This window comes from Ambystoma mexicanum, chromosome 5q, assembly GCF_040938575.1.
Source record: "Ambystoma mexicanum isolate Mex_15411 chromosome 5q, UKY_AmexF1_1, whole genome shotgun sequence".
NCBI classification, from domain to species: Eukaryota; Metazoa; Chordata; class Amphibia; order Caudata; family Ambystomatidae; genus Ambystoma; species Ambystoma mexicanum.
This window is the reverse complement of record NC_090933.1, coordinates 794332324-794356088: the sequence shown is the minus strand read 5'-3', so window position 1 is coordinate 794356088 and position 23765 is coordinate 794332324.

Here is a 23765-nt window from a genome sequence, read left to right as displayed (position 1 = left end):
ACAGAAACAAAAACAGGAAAATTAGGGGTTTCATCATGATTGTTATTAGGTGAAGAAGGGATGGAAGTCTCATCAAAACGTTTTGGGTTATGGAGAGGGTTTGGGGATAATTGACTGGGGTATGGTGAGGGGGGACAAGTACATGTGGGGCAATGGTATGACGTTTTTGTTTTAAAATGATCTTCAACAAATGTTTTCAAATTATTAAAATTGGTCAACAATAAATCAATTTTTTCTTTTATGCTGTCAAGCGTGTTTTCCATAACAGCTTCTTCAGAAGTAGTTTCTATTTTGTTATGCTCTGTACAAAAAAAATATATAAATATGTTAAATGTATACAAAATAATAATAATTAAATGGTTTATATTATAAAGTGTTTACCATTAGTTTCACTATCTTGTGACATTTCTTCATGTGGGAAATGTTCCTCTAGCCATTCCAGAGTACTAGACATTTCTGTGAGAGGAAAAAAAAAACGATAATATATTTTTTTATCTAATACAGAAAGTTTATAAATATATGAATAAAATTAAGTACACTTACTATTTCAGGTAAGATATGTCCTATGTACTCAGTGGGTCTGCTCTTGTTCTCAGTTCTGTTGTGTTTGTGAGGTAATTATGTTGGAAACCAATTTATTTTCTTGTGGTATATTCCATTTTAGAACATAGTGCATTTAAATGAATGGTTAGTGTGTTGTATATATGGGTTACATTTCTTATGTATTAGTACATATAATGTGTTTGTGTGCTTTTTTTTAAATTTGTTAAATGTTCCTATGTTATGATATAACAATCAAACATACCCCCCCAGAGTTTTTTAGGTAGTGGTACTGTTCTTCGAACATGTCCGCGAACATTAAATGAGTTCACGGACATCAAGTACAGTAGAAGAGATTCAGTCAGTTCCATATGATATGTATATAAAGTGAAAGTCATTATTGTTAAGTTGCACTACTAAAAACCTATGAAATTCAGTGAAAAAACTTTGTTAAAGGGACGTTATGGTTAAGTTGCGCTACTAAAAACCTATGAAATTCAGTGAAAAAACTTTGTCAAAGGGACGTTATGGTTCCAAGTAAAACCGAAAAACCCTTGAAATTCGCCAGTTATGGTAAGCTAAGCAAACATAACTCGCACCACCACCGTGCACTGCTAAGACTAACCCCCAGGACATCAAAGATGACATCACAAATGTCATTGATGACATCACTGATGACATCACATGTCTGGCTCGCTCTTTTTTCTTTTGCTGACATGTCTAGGCCACATGGTTTTCTTCAGTAACAGTCAGAAACTAAAAATGTTATTTTATTTGTAGACGCATCCTTCAAGTAGGTTCTTACAGTAATTCCCTTAGAGTCCAGTCACATCATATGAAACATGTACATAGGGGAAGACACACGCTTGAAAGACAGCAATCCTTTTTGTGCATAAAGATAATCAATAGACTTATGAGCACTTCCTGATAGTTCTGTTGTTTTTTTTTTATGGCTGTACTTTCCCTGTGGGTCCAATCACATCAAGTGATACATATACATAGGGTAAATAGCAGCTTTGAAACAGAGCAATCATTTATTTGCATGAAAATAATCAGTTAAGTTATGAATTGTTTCTGCTACTACTTGTGCTTTTTTGCTAACTTCACTTTCCCTGTATATACCCATATTGGTGTGTTTTCTTGTGTCTTTGTGTTTTGTCTATAGTAATGCAATAATGTAATACATGTGTTTTATTAGCTACATATTACATATTTCACAGTACACAAAAATCTATTAAGAAAACAATTATCATTTCATTATTCAACATATTAACATTCCGAATATTATACCTTCATCTTGTACGCTGCACACAATGTTATGTTTCTGTATGAGTAGCTTAGTATACCAGATATAACCCCATAATAGAATGCTATTTATATCAATGCATCGTTCAATGCACTATTTAGGGTATGATATTTATTGCAATGATCCTTGACACTTGTTTCGCAACATTATAATAAGAATCCCTTGTACACATATTTCATGAAAAGTACATACACATGTGATGTCCTCAGTGATGTCATCAATGACATTTGTGATGTCATCTTTGATGTCCTGGGTGTTAGCCTTAGCAGTGCACGGTGGTGGCGCGAGTTATGGTTGCTTAGTTTACCATAACTGGCGAATTTCAAGGGTTTTTCGGTTTTACTTGGAACCATAACGTCCCTTTGACAAAGTTTTTTCACTGAATATATATATATAAGGACTGGAAACCAATCCGAATTACATCGGCACTCCGGCTGTGATAAAAGCGAAAGACTGGATGTCTCCAACAAATCCACACACAGGCTTGTGTACCGTGCAGTCAAAGTGTCCTTTATTATTTCAAATACATGGACAAAGGAGGCAGCAACGGTCTTGGATGCAAGAAAGGAACAACGCATTTCACCCTACTCGGGCTTCGTCTGGTATGTGACACTGAGAGAGGACTGTAGTGTTATAGAAAAAAGTGTATAAGCCCCTTTTCAATGTTTTGCACTTAAGTAAAGTAACAAGTGGTAGACAAGAAAGCAGCCATGTTGAAACTTGCATGACCACCCATTTCAGAGCATTCATGAGAGACACAGTGTTTTTATAAGCACTATAGTAATTCGAAACGCTTTGGTCAAATCAAACCAATTATCCCATGCGGGTTGGGGATGGACAATTTGCCCGAAATTACTGGTATAAAATGATGTATTTTCATCCTAGTGTTCGCCAATGCCAACGAAAATAAGAGAAACGATTGTGCATCGTCTTCTATTGTACTAGGCTTGTTTGATTCAGCCCTAGTGGGCCGGCACAGTGTCTCAGCATGAACTGAAATGTGGTGTCAAAAAAGTTTACAAAATACATGTTGCAGACATCAAAATTGAAATATGCAGATGTTTCATAGGTAATAAAGTGCTGTGTGCAATGTAAACATTAAAGGACTATTAATTGACAAAGTGCTGAGTGCTATCAATAAAGTGCATAATATAAAGTGCATATTGCAAAATCACAAGTAGTTGGTAATTTGACCTAGGGGCTGTATGTAACCCTTGCGGGTGCCTCTATGGTATGTTCTATCCTACTCAAACCGCATCAACTCCACAGAAATGTTCTGAGAAACGCTAAAAAGCGCTAAAAAACGCTAAAAACGCTAAAAATGCAGAAAGGGGTAAGGAAGGGGGGGGGAAGAGGGGCAAAAAACTGTCATTAATATATGTCAAAAGTATCAAAAATATTTATACTAAAGCACATAAATTGATCTAATACAGCACAAATGGGCAGTATGTTACCCTCGCGGGCGCCCATGTGCTGTGACTTGAGGCTGTATGTAACCCTTCCGGGCGCCTCTATGGTGTGTTTCTGTCATACACCGGTTGATTCCGCTGTACATAAATATACTAAGGAAAACATGAAGTCCATAATATATATTGTGAATATTCATAATAAAACACACAGGTTGGTTTGATACAGACACAAAGGCAGTATGTTAACCTTGCGGGCGCCTACATATTGTAACTGTGCTAACCTGTACATTTGGCAATGTGGTAAAAGATAATTAATGCAAATGCAAGAATAAATGGTGCCTTTTCAAATTGTTATAAGGGCATATTTTGAAAGAAGTTAAAGTGCTTAATGTTGTGTGTTAAAATCACACCTTATAATTCAAGTACAAACAATTTAAAATATAATAAAATCCACAATGTATGAATATATCATTTGATGAAAAAATGGAACCTACAACTAGAGATTAAGGTGCATAGTACTAGATGTCACATTCATGTGTCAGTGTTTTATGCCTAAAGTTGTTAGTGGATATGGACATAATATTTTTAGCATTCAAATTATTGCCCTCTCCCATACTTCAATCCCATCGGTTACATTTAAAGCAATCCTGCAATTGATACACGTTGTTTTGGGGAGACTTGCGATGCGATTGACAACTGAATGATAAATGCACTTTACATATTGATAAAAACAGCACTCAATGAAACTAAAGATAAACCATCCTCTCCCTTGGCTAAATTACTAATTTAAAATGGTTTGTGATATAAAAAAACACACAATAAAAGTAAAAAGTGCTTGCAGGGAAAACCGCATAAGAATGCACAGGCGTCCAAATCAACCTTAGTTTCCTAAAAACCTTATTTCATTGTGCATACACACCAAATATACAAATATACAAAATATACAAAAAATACAAAAATGCAGAGTATTTGGAAAAGTTGGGAAAGGCTCAGGTCTATCAATGATTGGAATGTTGTCTTGGAATGTTTAAGATCCCAAAAATGCATATAATTCTTCGTCACGATTGTGACCTCCAGGATACTTGGTATTAAAATCTACTATATATCTAGATTCAATTTGTCTGAGTATTCGCAGTCTATCCCCTCCTCTTGGGTGAATTTTTACTGAGTCAATAATGAAATACTTAAAAGAACTGATGTCATTTTGATGTACCTCTTCAAAGTGTTTGGCAAGTGGGTAGGACATATCATGATTTTTAATTGCACGTAGATGTTGCAATATTCTTAGCCTGGCTTCCAGTTTGGTGCTACCTACATACCATAAATTGCAGGAACAAGTAATCACATAGATAACAAATTGTGTAAAACATCTCAGATCTTGTTTGATTTTGACTTCTTTCTATGTTCGAGGATGTGAGAACATTTTCATGTTTATTCCATGACGACATGCTTTACATTTAGCACAGGTAAAATAAACAGATATTTCGGTATGTAGCCAGGTGTTAGTACTTTGTTTAGGTGATTGGAACATACTGGGTGATAGTTTACTTTGTATAACAGGTGGTTTTCTATAAGTCACAGTGGCATGTGTTGGCAAGTGTGGACTGATGTCCTGATCTCGTTTCAGAAGATGCCAATGTTTCTTTAAGATCTGTTTAGTTTCCTTTGCTCCAGAATTGAACGTGGTGATAAATCTAAGTGAGCAATCTTCATACGGTTGATCCTTTGTTGGATCTTTGGTTGTGGTTCTTTTAGCCAGAATCATCTCTCAGGTTTTTTTGCAGGTTTGGTTGTAGGCTTTGTTTATAACTGTTTTCTTGTAGCCTCGGATTGAGAATCTAGCCGCAGTTTTTTTGGCATTTATTTCCCATATTTCATTCTCGCTACAGTTTCTTTTTACCCGTAAGAACTCTCCGTATGGAATACTGTCTTTGAGACATTGTGGGTGCGCACTGGTTGCATGTAATAATGTGTTAGTACTCGTTTCTTTTCTGTGCAGTTCTGTGCTTATGCTGTTTCCAATGACTTTCACCTTGATGTCTAAATAAACTATTTCTGTTTTGCTGTGATGTTCCGTAAATTGTAAATTCTGCTGGTTTTGATTCAGAATGTGAAAAAAAGTTATCCATTCAGTGTTCGTACCACTCCAAATAATAAATAAGTCATCAATGTATCTTTGTCACATAATTACTTTATCTGTGTGTTCTTTGTAGTTGTCATTATGGAAAAGGTCTTCTTCCCATGCACCCATGTATAGATTAGCAAAGGTAGGAGCCACTGCTGTGCCCATTGCTGTGCCACAAATTTGATTATAATATTTAGAATCAAACATAAAAGTGTTGTGTGTTAAAATGAAAGAAAGCATATCTAAGAGCATAATGGAGTGTTCTCAAAAACTCAACGATCTGGTTGACAGGAATCTTTTGACTGCTTACAAACCTTTTGAATGAGTAATGCATGTATAAAGGGAAAACAACATCTAACGTGACCAAAAGAAAGTTGGATTGCCAAGGAATGTGTGCAATCTGGTTCAAAAATGCTGTGGTATCTTTTGTATACGAAGGTAAAGTTTCCACAAAGGGGAACAAAAAGGTGTCAACAAATTTAGAGGTATTTTCAAATAGAGAGTCTATTCATGCCACAATGGGTCTTCCCGGTGGTCTAATAATGGATTTATGAATTTTCGGTATAAAGTGTATGATTGGAGTTTTGGGATGGTTTTTGGTTAGATATTGTTTCTCTTTAGTGGTAATGAGTTCCAAACTATACCATCGGTCCAACATGGTGTCATATTGTACTTTATACTCTGGGTAGGGGTTACAGGGCAGTTTAACATAATTACTAGTATCATTTAACTGCCGAGCTGCTTCTGTCTGATAGTCCTTGGTATTAAGAACTACCACATTTCCACCTTTGTCCGAGGATCTGATAATGATCGATGTGTCCGCTTGTAAATTTTCCATTGCTGTGTGTTGCAATCTCGTCATATTCTGGACTGTGCTTCGTCTGATCGTCATTTTTTTGAGGTCATCTATGACAAGATCTTCAAATAGATCTATTGTAGGACAAAACACATTGGAGGGATTGAATTTGGACTTGTTTTTCATGCCACTGGGAGCTGCCATGCAAGTATCTATTTCTGTTGGTAATTCGATTTGCCACTCATCTTGTACTGCATGTTGAGGAATCTGAATAATCTCCTTCTCTCCCAAGTTTACAAGGTCTCTTAAGGCCGGTATGTCACTGATGTTTAGATGTGAAGGAATTATGTTCGGTCCAGGCATTGACAAGTTGTTCAAATTGGCATGAAATTTAGTCAATCTTAGTTTGCGGATAAAGCAGTATAGATCAATTCTTGCTTGGGAGTAATCGAAGTTAGCTGTGGGGCAAAAAGTCAGACCTTTTCCTAGTACTTCCTGTTCGTGTTGAGTTAGGGGTCTGTCTGATAAGTTAATTACTTGCATTGTATCCTTTACTGAATATTATTCTTGGTTTTGCCAGAGCGTGTCAGACGGCCTGTCGATTGCTCTCCTTTTTTTCCTCTTTCCCCAGAGCCCCCTTGTGGGCCTCCTTTTGCTGACGTTGTTTTTTGAAATTGCTTGTTTTTGTTTGTATTTCGCACTTGTGTTGTTTTTCCCACTTGGTGTAAAAGTCTCATTTCCTCTAAAAAATTTAACCTAATAGGGGTGTCCTCACTGCTTGAGTTTGAGACATCTGTGGAAGTGCTAGCGTCCTCTTCGACTTCTGATTCTATCGGACTTGCATTTTCATCATTGACCTCTGCCTTTTTTTGAATGATTTTGAGAACATTATCATATTTTCTTGCAAATGTATAAATACGACCTGTGGCATAGTCTTCCTTGTCTCTTAAAAACTTTCTTTGTTTACGTTCTTTTATTTCTTCTTCATATTTGCTGATATTGGTTTGCATTTGGGTCTTTATTTTGCTTGCTGCTTCAGCATCTGGACCATTGTATACGTCCTGCTCAAGTATTTCAATCTCCTTGAGCGCTTTGGTTCTGTCACTTTTAGCATATTTAATCAATATTGTCAACATTTTAAAAGAACATTCACTGGTGGCTTCCCCACATTCATTTAGCATTGCCGGATCTGGATCTTCATATGTTGGTATGGTAAAAATTCTAAGGCCTCTGGGTATTCTCCGATTGTCCAGGTAATTTTGTAAGGACTTGATTTCCCACCATTTGTTCGTTTCCTTTTTATGTAATTTTTCCAATTTTAACATCTTCTGTTGTATCGTTTTCATTTGTGGTGGCATTGCTTTCTCAGCCTGTTTTGGTAGTGATTGCAAGGTTTCATTAAATAAAATGGACGCCTCTGCATCTCTGCTGCCTTCCTTGTCTGCCATTGTAGTGTAGTAATGCGTTTGATTTACTGAATAAACAAACACATGCACATTGCTGCTATGGATAGAATTAACGTCTTTCTTCCTTTTTACATTTAAATGGGACTAAAAAGTCAATAGTCTTTTTATTTGCTATCCCGTGGTGTAAAAAGAATGTTGCCACGTGTGTAGAAAACTCTGAATATACGGCGTGTTGATGCTGTTCTGTGTTTTAAATAGAAAGGATACAAACGGTCGATGTTCTAAACACTGATGAAAGTGTCAGGAAAATAGCTGCCTTACCTGTGTTGTCCGGGTCCTCCGACTCGTGTAGCACAGAAGGCTGCTGACCTCTGACCACAGTGGAAATCCTTCACACAGAAGTTTTCAGAGTTAATGCTGCATTTACGAGCAGGGCTGCGTTCACTTGAAGTTTACAACTTCCAAAGGGTGTCTGGCTGGGTCGTGTCGCGCTCCTGCTGCAGCTTGTAGAATGTAGATTCAGTTGATAAAGTTCACACAGGTGCTCGATGATAAACGCAACCAGACCGTGTTGAAAACATGTAAAAAAGGACTGGAAACCAATGCGAATTACATCGGCACTCCGGCTGTGATAAAAGCGAAAGACTGGATGTCTCCAACAAATCCACACACAGGCTTGTGTACTGTGCAGTCAAAGTGTCCTTTATTATTTGAAATACATGGACAAAGGAGGCAGCAACGGTCTTGGATGCAAGAAAGGAACGACGCGTTTCACCCTACTCGGGCTTCGTCTGGTATGCGACACTGAGAGAGGACTGTAGTGTTATAGAAAAAAGTGTATAAGTCCTTTTTCAATGTTTTGCACTTAAGTAAAGTAACAAGTGATAGACAAGAAATATATATATAATTCTTCCTCAAATCTGTCTCATTTATTTTTCAAGCATTACACTTTATCTGTTTTTTGTAACTACAACCTGCTGTTTACCTATTTCAGATTTAAACCGTCATAACCTTTCTACACTCCCTCACACTCAAATTGATGTACATGGAAGTATTTTTGTAACATACCACTTATAGGGAAAACATTTACATTTTGCATCATACAGTGTTTTATGCAAAAAAACTAAAGTAAGATTGCAGAATGCTTTTTTCTCTTCTAATGTATATAATCTTCTGAATATTACCTGTACATGTATTATCTACTATTTTAAAGAGCATTGTAGTAACAATAACTCTACTACTTTACATAAAACACATATTACCCCATTTTTACATTTTAAACTTGTATTATAATTTAATATTACACATATATTTTAATACTTTGGTTCTAACAACATTAGGTAAGCATTCTTTAAACCCTTTGGCAATCTAGCTTGATGTTTGACTATAGAGCTATTACAAACAAGCCAATCTACCTCTGTGCACACACATGTTGAGATATGTACACAATAAATGTATGCCCCCGCGTTAAAAATAATTCCACATGTTTTAAATGTCTTCCTACTCATAGAAACTTGACCAAATTAAAAATGAATTATAGTTGAAATAAATGTCCTACCTTCTACATTGTATCTTTGAAACATAATCAATACATACTCATTAAAAATAGATTTTGCAGTATTGATTGTACATTACAACCACATTCACTGCATTGCATGTCATGGAATGCTTTACTTAAAAGATCAGAAAAATGTACACTCTTCTGATCAGGAATAGCACATATATACATCTTTCACAAAGATCTGGAGTAGACTAAAGGTTCTTACATAGTGGATATGTATAATCCCACTCATAACTAATTTGTACATACCTATCTAGACGAACTGTTTCCTGCATTAATAAATCAAAGACAGTCTTTAAATATTCTTGACTATCTTCCTGAGTACTTGGATAACATTGTTGATTTCTCTTTGCAACAGCTACTACATTTTGAATTGACATTGCTGAATGCATACTGTGTGATTTTTCATCTACAGATTTTTTAAGAAATGAAAGTTCCACAAATAGCTGCTTCTCTGCTGTGAAAGTTATTTAGTGCACCAATGGAGTCATTTGAAACTGGATACAAAAAGTTGAATTAGAATACCTGTTATATTCTTCAGTGCAAGAAATATCAGCTGTCACTTTGCTTTCATCAAGAGACAGCTACATATGACATTCCTTCCTTAAACATTCTATGACCAATGCAAATAAGTGCTGCTTCTAAAGTCAACCCTTGTGATTTATCAATATTATTTTCATAAGAAGAGCACAATGGAAACTGTGTTCTTTTCACAAAGGTATCCTTAAAAAGCATGAAACGTGCAGAGGTCTAAGAAATCAAATTAGTTTGTTCTACATGATCAAACTTCACTTCAACATATTTATATACTGTGAGGAAAAATATAAAATGCAAGCACTCTTCCCATCGCTCCATTAACTAGACCAATTCAAACATTCAAGTTCTCTTTAACATTACTTGTGCACTGATGCACAGTTTTAAAACTCCTTCCAGGCTTGCTGTTTTAGAAATTGAATTCTCTAGTTGACCTAATCAAGCTTTTTCTGTCTTATCCAATTCTTAAGGCATAACATGACCATCTAATACAATTTTATCTCCACAATATTTTGCTTCTCTGACAGTATCATTGTAGAGTTAAAGTTGTTACACTCTGAAAGGGTGCGCCTCAAAGCAACACAATAAATATTTATTTCCTTAAGAGTCAACATGACATCAGACGGACTGCAACATGCATGAAACATGTTAGAAATCAGTCTTTCCTTTAAGACTGCATTCAGAATTTTCCTCAAGAACACCTATGCAAATCTCATTAAATATTTCGGTATACTCCAAATCTGCAGATTGCCTCATATTAATGGTACGTTCCTGGAATTTAAAACAATTCCAAAGGTTAAAATGACCAATACGTCCTAAACTTTTTTGGGCTATCCTTAGATTGCAGCATTTTGAAAACTGGTTGACCTTTCACAGGAGTTAATTGTAACAAGCCTCCAAAAACTAGTACATGTTTACCTACATACAAAACATTGTAGTCAGTTTTCAAATCCTTTTGCATTTGCAAGTGAATGAAAAATAGCATCAAGTTAAAGACCATACTTACTTCATCTACAATCAAGGTATTCAATTTTCTATCAACTTTTCATACTTCTTGTACTGCACTTGATATACCTTTTTTTATACTCCACTGGTAACATCAACAGGCAATGTAAACTAACACCTCCTACATAAAATGCTGCTAAACTTGTTGGATCAGTTACAATACATGACAACATTTTGGATCATGCCTTAATTAAAAAAGATGTACCTGTTCCTGCTTGACCACTAACAAACAACACTACAGGTTTGTATTGTACACAAGAATATTCACGCTTGTCATGCTGTAAACCATGTAAGAATCTATCTTTATTTTCATAATAAACTTATTTTTGTTCTACATTATGTTTAGTGACTATTTCATAAAATTGTGCATCTAATCCTGCCGCCAGATGTTCTTCTTGATGTAGTTCTTTCTGCAGTATCTCCAAGTCAAAAACATTTAGTATATGTAATTGAGTTTTTTTTTTTTTTGCAAAAAATTATTCTTCACAAGTTTCAAAACTTCCAAGCAAATCACTCTCTGCACGCCATGGGAAGAACAATTGCAAAAGACAAAATTAAAATGATTCCTTTTTCTCTGCAGATTGGCAAGTCAGTTTCATTTGGTTAATGAGACTTGACTTCTCATGTCTCACTAGACAACCAATACATTCATGTACTTTAAACAATCCTCTGCAACTGTTTGCTTCAGTATTTCGATATGAGTATAGTGCTATTTCATATAAACAAAGATCCTCCAACACTTCATATCGATTTGGATACTATGTATCAATGAAGTTGATTTTCATGATCTCTGTGCTATCAGGTACTGTTTCAGATAACTGCTCAATTGCACTCAAAGGCTCCAGTACCCGATTTCTAGTACTAGTTGGCCCAAGACTTAACCAAAGCACATTAATGCTACAGTTGTATCTCATTACGGTCACTGGTCATGGTGGCACCGTGGCTGCTTTCGATACGCTGGTGCGTTATGGTATTCCAACATAGCTGCCGAGAAACGCCGGTCCTGTACGGCAAGTCGGCCCGCTCCTGCTTGTGGAAGGACTCTGCCCATCTGTGATCATGTGAAATTTATATTCCACCGGTTCCTGTGTCCCGGTGTGTTGCTACTCTTGTACTAGACGCTCTGTACGTTTTGCTCCTAGGGAAACTAACATTCCTGTCATCATGTTTCTTCTATGCTTACCTCTCGCTCTTCAGCTACAGATCAGCCAACTCTGAAGTTACATCCACTCCTGGTTCTCTTACTTACCCACTGATCCATCACGTCTCCCCGTGCCGCCTCTCCAACACGGAAGTCAAACTTCAGCTTTCCTTCATCCTTGACTTGCAGGGATGTAAGAACACGGTAGGGATAATTCACAGGGTTCGCATCTGTATCAGTCTTGACAGTACAGAAGAACTAACCCTTCTGTTTCTACAGGTATTCCACAAAAGGACCTTCGCCCCTTCTACCGACAATCATGCAGTTGGTACGGAAAACGCCAATCTTCTGTGACACACATAGCCCAGTAAGTCTATCAGGGAGTGAGCAGATATTAGATTGGACTCAGTAAACTCCCTCTGTCTTACTCTTCCTCTGCTTCTATCGAACTTGTCATTCTTCGGAAAGAAGTCCGGATCCTGATCGCCTCTGTTGCAGACTGATTAAGGACTCACATAAATATAGTCTCAGGTGAAATCTACTTTCTCTCTTCATAATCTGTCCCATCTTCTATTCACAAGACATACTTAACCTTTTTCTTAATTTTGACAGAAGGTAACATCATTCCTGCATTTGGAAGGGTCCAGTAGAGTAATCTCCAGTCTGTGGGGCCGAAGATCAAAGAGCTGCCAGAACCTTCGCACTCAAATCTGGCACAGGGTTTTTTCCCCGGGAGGGTTTCCTTGGGGATTTTGCTCCTCTATGATTCCTATCTGACTCAATCGTAGGGTCGAAAGGTTACAGCTACATCCATAGAGGGGCAAACTAGTGAGCTAATCTGCGGCTTCATAGATACCACACTATCTATGGGAAACCATCTTCAGACCAACGCTTAAACCTTTCTGACTAAGAGTTGTATCTGCTGATAAATCTGCCCATACTTCAGCTGCATTTCTCATTTCAGCTTTTGTCATGTATGCTGTAACATAACGAGCAACAGCTGTTGTATCATCCGCAATAAACTGCACATCAGTATTTTCATTCCATACCTGAGCAATGACAGGATTGTACAAATTAATGATTTCGCATTCCTTACTTCTTTTTAAAAGATAGGTTTTTCTTGGTGACTTGCCAGTAGCATGGTGTCAAACAGATAACATTAAACTATTCACTCGACCAACTGGGGTCACAAGCCTTGGAAAGCCACATCTGCACTGAGTGTAGTATTTGTCTTTACTTTTCTATTTTCTCTGACAGTACTTTCCACATGATTGCCTTTGAAACCTTTCTACTTTGTTCTGTAGATTAGCATTCACATGCTAAATAGGAATTGAACAAGTAACATATTTTTCAATAAACTCCATCACATAGCCATCACTTTTCTCACCAAACTGAGGAGCATCATTAATCCACAACAACATATGAATATGTGGAGCCCCACATGCCTGGTACCCTTTCCTCCAAAAGAAATGTTCCACAGTGCCTAATGGACCATTTTTTTATATTACATATAAAGTGTAACATGGCTAAAAGTGTGTGACGAAAGAACTGTGGTATACTTACAAGGGCCCTCAATTCTCCTGGTGTCATATATTCTATATCTTCTGTGCATTACTTTCACGAATCCACTCTGCAAGGTCATTTCAACCATATACAGCACAACTTAAAGTAACAAAACCAAGTTGGAGGGCCTAAGGTTCTGCTCCTACATCTAACCTCAGAGTGTTTTCTATACCAATACTCCTTGGTTCCTCTCATTGTAGCAAGAACATTGGTAAGTTTAACCTCTAAAACTTAATTTTTCTTTTACCTGTTGCAGCATCACACATATAGAAACATTTTGAAATCTATTTCCTGTCTGAAGTGTATGAGCAACAGCATAACATAATGTTGAATATTCACTTTCATAAAACAAATGAAGAACATATTCAACATTGGTGTGGAATTGGGTATCTTCAGAATACTTTCTTTTACACTGATATTCTGAAGCAGAGAGTTGCACCTTCCAATCAGCCATTCTTCTTCCTGTACCAGTAGGCAAAAGCATAGGGAAGCAATGAGCTTCCAATCTCTTTTCCCAACCACTGATTGGTCCACCTTTTGTTGCTTTCATTTGATACAATTCAAAACTGTTGCCCATCAATTCACATGAGCGTAGAAAATGAATAGTGTAATGGAAATAAAAACTATTCCCTTCTGCTACAGATAGAGGTTGGAATTGACCTTTAATGCTTTTGTTTGTTGACACAGCATCAAGCATAGACATGTCTGGTAGTATACATCATTGTACTCCAATAGAAACGCCAATGCGTTTTTCACTTTTCCAATATTTGTAAGCTGATGTCAAATGCTCTTATCTTTAGTGGCAATACCATTTACTAAAACAACAAAGAATCTGCAATATCACACTTCCCTCCTAGAGTGTTCACATTTTCTTCCAAATTGAAAGGTAAATAACAACCTTGACTCTCACAACTTGAACTTATGACATTTTTCTTTGCAATCTAACAATAACTTGGAAAGGTTGAACAGTTTTCAATGCAATCACTTCAAACATATTCAATTTTTGAAGCACAGAAAGCTATCAGACACTACAATGTCATTCAAAACACTTCTTGCAGGAATACCTGTTTGATTAAAGAACCCTACACGGTGTCTGTAGACATAAATGCCTTGCTTGTGTCTGACCATTCTTTACCAAACAAATACAGAAAAATGCATATCCAAACATCCTCTACACTGTGCTTAACTTTGTGATTAACTTTGTCCTCAATGTACACTAGTCACACTTGAGACTTATAAAAAGTGTGTTGACAAGATACGCAAACAATGGGCCTCATCACGACTTTGGCGTTAACCCTTAAATCCGGCGGTTGCGCTATTACCGCCGGATTTAAGGGTCCGCCAAATAAGGACTTTGGTGGATTTCGCCCCAGCTCTTGGCTGGGGGGAAATCCACCAAAAATGTGCGCTTTTACTGCCGGTGGGAAATCCGCCGGCGGTAAGAGCGTGAATTTTCCCCATTGAGCCCAATGGGGAATGGGGCATTCCTGAATGGGCTCAATGGGCTCAATGGGAAATGGGGAATTACATTACCGCCAAACTCGTGATCTGGCGCTATTAGCGCCGGGGAGTTCGGCGGTAGGGCTAATACCGCCAGTGGTAATACCGCTGCGTTACCACCAAAGTCGTGATCAGGCCCAATGTCTGGTCTTTCAGTATAAGACAGCTCAAATATTGCAATACTTATTTTATACTGTTGTAAAATGTGATCCTTTCAAAGCATAGGGTCAACATTTCCACTGTTTCATCTACATACGCATACTCTTTTAAATGCATGACATTTATCATTTCCACTGTAGAAACTAAACTTTCTACAGTTCCAGTCAAAAGTGTAACTGCAAGAGACATACTTGGTGTTTTACACTCATATGGCCTCATTACATGGAAGGCGGTAACCATGGCGCTTTTAGCGCCATGGTTGCCGCTGGTATTTTACCGAGTCCGCCACGGTGAATGGTGGAATTACCGCCCTATTCCAAGGTGTGTGGGGGTTGTAATTCCCCATTCACCATGGCACTTCCCCATTCCCATTTTTGCCCCCATAGGGCTCAATGGGAATGGGGATGGCGGTAATTATGGTACCACAAATTGCGGTACCGTAATTACCTCCAAGGTCCTCCAAGGTCCCTTGGCGGGTCCCGTCCTTAACCGCTGGTAAAACCAGCTGTTAAGGTAGGGACCCACAAAGGGACCTCGTAGTAAGGCGGTAAGGGTTTACCGGCACTGCTACCCTTACCGGTACCGGTAAACTCTTACCGCCATCCGTGTAATGAGGCCCATAGAGTTTAACTAGAAGATATCTAATTTTATTATGATGTGCATCCACCATACATATATGATGAAACTGGCGCTAATATCTAATTTTATCAAGAAAGTGGGCAAGAAGTCTTGTTTTATCACAAACCTCACAGTCATCTATTCTTTGCAGCATCTTGATCTGTCTTTAAACATTATCATTTTTGTGCAAAACCTGCAAAAAGTTATTTAAGACTATAGAACAAAACTTGTCAGTATTGCACAACAAATTGCACATCTATACGTCACAATGCTTCTTTTTTTTATTCTAGATTGACCTAAAGTTTCCATTTCGGTATTATCAGACCTTAGGATTTCTTCTTTTTTAGAAATCACACCATTTTGTACTTCATAGCTACGTCCACTCTCATCAATCACTAAGAGAACATTCTTTCCTTGAATGTAACTCTCCTCATTAACAAATCTTTCTGTGTGAGAAGTGTATTTCCACTATTCACCAAACATTTTACAAAGCTTTTATGTTTACGTACATTAACTCTTTCTATATTTGTACAAAAAGGTATAATCTCTTAAGTAATTACTAACATTTATTCAATTCGAAAATGAGAAATATTCATTTCATATCAAATGCTTTTTTAAAATATTACTTCTACCTTTTTCTTTTGCAAAAAGTGCTTTACCACATATCTAGATTTTGGTTTCACCCTTCTCCAAAGATTTCTAAAAAACTGAGAGTAATATATTTTTCCAATATATATCTTTATTCACATTTCCTACCTCTTTTTCTAAAAATCTTTCTTTTTTTACTAGCTACCAACACATTTGATACACGTTTTCTTTTCTTCCTATCAATAAAAACATGCTTGGTTCCATTGATAAGTTCAGTTGGCACATTCCCTGCAGATGATGCTTACTAATGACACATTGGGCCTCATTACGAGTTGCCCGGTAAAACCGGGTTCATTACCGGCATGCGGGAATGAACGGGTCCGTGATCGTATGAACCCGCTAATAGCGGGTGATTACGAGTGCGCGAGCACGCGCATTACGCCATGCCGGTAGTGGCAAAACCGCCATGCTGGTAGTGGGCCACCAACCCCATTATACCGGCATTGCGGGTACCGCCCATCACGTAACCGTGTCATAACAACCACTGAACACCGGCACGGTAATACCGGCACAGTATTACCGTGGTCGCAAAAAAGGACCCGGAAATTACGTCATCGCGCCAGAACGGGAAATGAGCCTGCGGCCATCTTTAAAAACACAATTCATTGCCATCCTCCATAACCACCACTACACTCGTGTTGTTGTGTGCCACAACTGAAGCAGGATGTCGAAGGCCACCAGTAAATCCTCCCAAAGGAAGAGGAAGCAGCGTTTTTCTGATGCCGAACTGACTATGCTTGCTAACACCCTCGAACAGCATGCCGACACAATCAGGAGCACAGACCTCAGGCATGCTGCACAAACCAAAAAAAACAGGTCTGGCAGGAGGTCGCACAGAGGGTGTCGGCAGTGGGGAGCACCCCAAGGAGTGTACGTGACTGCCGGAAGTGCTGGGACGACCTCCGCCTCTGGGTCAGGAAGATCCTGGCGGAGAAAAGGAGGGCCGCAATGGCGACAGGCGGTGTCCCACACTCCCCTGTGAAGCTCACCGCATGGGAGGAGACCGCAAGTGCATTCATTGACCCGGAATCCATAGAGGGAATAAGAGACCAGGAGTTTGGCGCTGCATCTACCACAGAGGAAGGTGAGTGAACCATCACATCCACGTATACCAAAACATGATGTGGCACAAGTGGTGTGGAAGTTAGATTAGGCAAGGCAATGCATGTTCCAACGCTACATCAACACATCCATAGAATAATGAGTGCCACACCCTGCACCACACGCATGCTGAGTGAAAATCCCAATCCCAACAGAGACGCAACATGACCCAACCATGCTCATGGGACCCACCACACAGACACCAAACCATTGCTATGCCACCAGCCATGCATTGATTGCCAACATGTCCCTTCAGTACACCAAATGCCACAAACCAGAAATTAAATGATGCCTGAATGTATGAACATATCACACCGCAATACATCATAGCTGCCATTTGACAACATCACTGATGACCTGCATCTCTTCTATCTCCCAGGCACCGATGAGGAAGGTGGAACACAGGACAAGGGTGCAAGTACATCCAGTGCACGCAAAGGGACCAGGGCCACCGCCACCCCCCTTCCAAGAAAATGCCTGCAGCAACACCCAGTGTGCCACGCAAGGCATCAACCCTGCAGGGGGCACCTGCAGCAACAGAACAGCAGCAGGCACCCACAACAGTGGGAGCCGTTCCGCCAGCCACCACGGACGTTGTGTCCACAGAGGTGGATGATGAGGCTGGAATCATGCCTGGAATACCCATCCCAACCCCCATTGCCAGCCCCCACCCACCTGCGGAATCTGAGAGCCTGGACGATCCGTGTCTCCATGACTCTGACCTTGGAGAATCAGACATTGGGACCTTCCAGGAGGACAGTGCCCAGGACGAGGAGCCCACCCAGGTGCCTTCCAGCACCCTGCCAGCCACCACCCTGCCAGCCACCACCCTGCCAGCCATCAATACACCTGCGGCCGACACCTCCTTTGAGGCTCGCCTGGCAAGGGTAGAGGTCCGCTAAGAGTCAATGCTGTAAATCATGCATCGAAAGGTCGACGCTGGAAATGAGCCCATGAGGGCCATAGCCACGGCCATTGCAGCCAATACAGCTGCTGTGGAGGCATCAACGTGTGCATTCAGGGAGTGCATGGGGTCACTGACACAGCCCCTTCTTGCAAACATCCCACAAATGCAGCGGCAACACCTTGGCCCAGCCATGGAACTGACAATAGACACCTCCACTACAACAACCCCTTCCACCTCGGTGCAATCGAGCCCTGTGCGGTTAATGCGCAGGAACGCACGGCGCTCGGCCATGGCACCCCCAGACCCAAAAGTCTCAAAGAAATAACAGTATGGCCAATGACAATGTGAAGAACTACATTGGTGAAGGGAACACTGTTTGTTGCACACATGGGGACATTTGGGATCTGTGGGGTGGGTGAGGGAGTTTGTTGGGGTATTTGCTGGGGTTTGTGGGGTGGGTGAGGGAGTTTGTTGGGGGATTTTCTGGGGTTTGTGCGGTGGGTGAGGGAGTTTGTTGGGGTATATTCTGGGGTTTGTGGGGTGGGTGAGGGAGTTTTTTCGGGGGTCTCAGAGGGGGGAGTGGGCACATTTTTGCAGTTTTAAATAATACACAAGTTGTGAGAATAAGAAACCATGGCTGGACATTGTTATTTTTCGTGTGCATCCATTTAATGTGTTACGGTGTTCAGTGCCCAACTCCCAACATTCCCTGTGTGCATGTTCATATTGGCCCAGTGTCTGACTGACACAAGTCTTTCATAGTCCCTGTGTTTCAGAAGTATACGTGAATTTGTGCTTGCCGTACAGCATGGCCATCCCGTGCATCACGTACTGGCAGTGGGGCTACTTCACCTCCGTCTCCGTCCTCATCATCCTCACCCGGGCCATGCATGTCAATGTCAGGTGACAATGGTACATTTCTCCGGACGCACATGTCGTGCAGCATGACACAGGCCATGGTGATCTTTGCCACCTTCTCAGGCCTATATAGGAGTGCCCCACCAGACTTGCTGAGGCAGCGGAACCGCCCCTTCGACAGGCCAAAGGTCTGCTCAATGACAACACGGGTACAGGTGTGCACACGATTGTACTCCTCCTCATGGGCAATCTGCGGGTTAGGCACAGGGGTGTGTAGCGACGGCTTCAAGGGATATCCTCCATCACCAGCAAGCAGATTCAAATAGGTGTGTGTCACTCTGAACTCCCGTAATTCAGGGAGCACAGTCATGCCGCTAGCTATTTGGTGTGGCCATGCACATGTCCCTGTAAGCATGAAAAAATGTTATCTAGGTGCAATCTGTACTGTCATGAGGTGTGGTAGTCTGGTTGGCATTCAATAGATGATGCAGGGTGTAATCATGCATGCTGAGGCAGATATGCTGTGGTAGTGCAACAATGTTTTGACTCCAATTCATGCTGTTCAATATTTACTATGCATGGTCACACTGCCCACATAGCCACACTTGCCATCCTGTTCATTCATGCATTGCTTGCCATAACCATGGTGGTCTGGTTGTGCCTCTTACTTGTTCTCATTGATATGCATTATTTGTAATATGTGGCCCAGTGAAGTGTCATGTACCGTTTGACTGGTTCAGGTCAGGAGTGTTTGGCTCTGCATGCATTCTCCAATCACCGGCTATTCCCACCCAGGTGCAGTATTGCCCCCATCATGCATCCCCACACATCAGTACCCCAAAGCACTGCCATGGGACGGTGGTGCAACTCACCAAGCAGCCAGGCACGTTGTCCGGCATGTCGCTCCATTTGATGGGGTACCGTGGATTTACCCAGTAACATGGCATCATGTGTTGATCCAGGAAATCGGGCGCAGCAATGGGTGATGATCTTCCTGGAGTCACATACCATTTGAACATTGATGGAGTGGTGTTGTTTGCGATTGTGGTACACGGCCTCAAGTGTCCCTAACATGTCTGCCAACCCCCCTCCACTACCCATGGCCCCCTCCATGTCCCCTGGTCTATCACAATCCCCTAAAACACTCTATGCATGTATGATCCGGAGCCACCCATAATGTTGCGTCTACCAACATCCACAAAAACACAAAGTGACATTTCTCCTCCAAAAGCCACAGCTAGCACAAACACACAAGCGTCATTTGTCCTCAAATAGCCGCAGTTACAACACATTTAAAAACACATGACATGCCATTTGTCCTCAAATAGCCACATCTACAACACAGAGGCACATCTACCTGAGTTTAACAACATGGAATATCAAGTGGCTGCAGCATAGCTGTGGATAACCACAACAGTACCATCAACCAATAAAAAACTTAAAACACACACATTAAATACACCCTGCTCATAAAAACTACTAGAACATTCAAGTTATGAATCATTTCATGAAAACAGAGAAAGACTGCAGATATCATGGATGGTTTCAAAACTGTGTGCCTCATAGGAGACATTTGGCTGTTTTGGTGGATGGCGTTTTGTGAGAAACTAAACATTAACATGGACCTAGGTTTCAGAGATTTTTCAAAATGGTTTGCAATGCGGGGAATGTGTTGGTTCCAGGTTTTTCCAAAATTGCTAAGTCTAAAAAGTACAAGACAACCAAACATCATACTAATTAATTGTGGAGGCAATGATTTAGGGAATGTACGGGCTGTTTCCTTTACTTTAACAATGAAACAAGACATGGCAAAACTAATGGAACAATTTCCCCACACCATCTTTATCTTTTCTAATTTGACACAGAGTCAAACGTGGAGATGGACCACCAAATGTAATGGTGAAATAAAGAAATCCCTAAGAAATGTTAACAAATCAGTTTCAACATTCATGAGAGACCACAACAAATTATGGCTATCAAACAACAACATACAGTTCAACATGACTAATTTCTATAGACATGATGGGGTACACCTAACCGATGAAGGAAATGTGATATTCCTAGATAACATCAAAAAAATACTCCAGATGTGCTAAAATACTACCCTCAGTGTATCCCAAAAAAGTCCTTTTAAGCGCAACCTATGGTATATGAGTACACAAATACAATAAAATATGCAAGCAATATTTGTTCTCATACCCGCAGCTGTAGTTCATGACTTGTAACATAGCAGCAATTACAAAACTTTGCTTGAGAAGAGCGGGCTCACTCCAGATTTAAAACTACAACAAAACTTAAAACATCAATAGACCACAACATAGCTCAAGCAGTAATTTATGATACCTAAAGTTAAAGAAAGCTAAAAACAATACATGACAATAAACTAGGCACAGGAAAACGAATATGCATAAAATGCGGTAGAATGAGAAACAATACACAGAGTAAACTACAGTAGAAAACATCCTTTTAATATACATATTTTAAAACAATGTTCGTCTGTTGTTTTTCACCATAGTCTCACATGTACAAAAATCTAAAAACACACATCCCAAATAGATAAGACTCTAAAATACCTTAGTGATTTGTACCCCCAACGTCACTATACCTATAAAAATAACTTGAAAAAATAAATAAAACATGGATGCCCCAAAATTTATAGCCACGAAAACAGAACTACTCTTACCCACGGGTATCTGTAGTCCTTTATAACCTCGTATATATGGCTGCGAATATCGGTAAAACAGACTGAAAAAAAATGCTTCCATGTCCCCCCAGGCCCTCACCAAGTGCCTGCATCATCTATGCCAGCTCACCCCACTACCCAGATGGCCGCCTCACCTCCCCTCTCCTCTTCACCCCAGAACAGATTCTGCTTCTGTGACACAGTTTGCTTTCAGATGTCGGCTATTCACAGCTATAGCCGAGGCTACTGAACGCTTTGTGTTGCAAACTCGGTGACTGTACCTCCTCCAACTCCCAAATTTCATTCAGTGCCCCCTAGCCATCGACCACCTCCGCCCTGATGGCATTTTATGTTTTTTGACCTACAAATAGCTTTTTACTGCATTTCATTTTCCCATAACCTCAGCCATAGACACGAATATCTCTCACATCTAGAGAAAAACAAGATGGCGGTTGTTTCATTTCTGAAAAACATGATCCTGCAATGCACCATGGGAGATATAGCACCTCCTTCTCTGTCAAATATTTAAATAACTACTGCACAGAATAACCCCAAACTAAGCAAAGCACTCTTTTGACCGCTTGATGCCCAAGTTGTTTCAGACCTGGTACAAATTAGTCCAGTGGTTTGGGGTGTGTGCTTTGGCAAAAATGTTCCTTTTGTGTCTATGGGAAAATGAAAGGGAAGTAGGCTGCACTTTTAGAAAAAAAAAATGGTTGCTTAATAACGCTTACTTTTTAGAGAATCCTTACGAAACTTTGCAGTCTGGGCGAGTTCTGCAGATTTTTAATCACTTTTGAAATTCGGTCAAATCCATTGCTCGAATCAAAAGTTATTAACAATAGAATTTTGAGAGGTTCTTATGTGTCTCCAACTCACCTTATCTACAAGGCGGCTATCGGTGCCCTATAATAAATATGTTTTAACATAACTTTAAGTGATTAACAGGGTAATTCATAGAATTCGGCGCACAAGTGGCACACGCGGCTGGCTCACAGTGTGCGCGTGTGGCAGTCTGCGCCAGCCGCGTGCACCAAAACCCATTTCTGTGCACAGCGTATTCACGGATTTCAACATCCATAAGCAGCCGTGGCGCAGTCCCTGCAGCAGCACCAGTTACGCCCCCAACTCCGCCCGTGCGCCATGGCCAGCGCACAAATCCAGTACATGGTCCAAAGGCCAGTGGACTAGCATACAGCCCCCCAACCACAAAAATGCATGCAAAACTCCCTGCGCACCCCTCAGAATACATGTACCCCTCCCGCGGCAGCGAAAAGGCTTGTAAAACTCCCAGCGCACCCCTCCGAATACACGTATCCCGCTCGCGCCAGGTAAATAGCGTAGAAAAATCACACCCATGTGGTGTGGGCTGCCTGTGGGGCATGCCCAGGGTGGATGGGGTGCCTGCGTGTATTTGGGGGTGCGCATGAAGTATTACATGTGATAGGCCCTGTGCAAGTGGGGTACGTGTATTCTGAGGGATGCGCAGGGGAGTTTTACACGTGTTTTCGATGCCGCGGGAGAGGTACGTGTATTCTGGGGGTGCGCGGTACGTTTTACATGCGATAGGCCTTGTGCGAGCGAGGTACGTGTAGTCTGAGGGGTGCGCGGGAAGTTTCACATGTGTTTTCGCTGCCGTGGGAGGGGTACGTGTATTCTGAGGGTGCGTGGGACGTTTTACACGCGATAGGCCTAGTGCGAGCATGGTACGTGTATTCTGAGGGTTGTGCGGGTAGTATTATGCGTATTTCTGCTGCCGCGGGCAAGGTATGTGTATTCTGGGGATGCATGGTACGTTTTACACGCGATAGGCCTTGTGCAAGCGGGGTACATGTATTCTGAGGGGTGCGCAGGGAGTTTCACATGCGTTTTCACTGCTGCGGGACGGGTACGTGTATTCTGGGG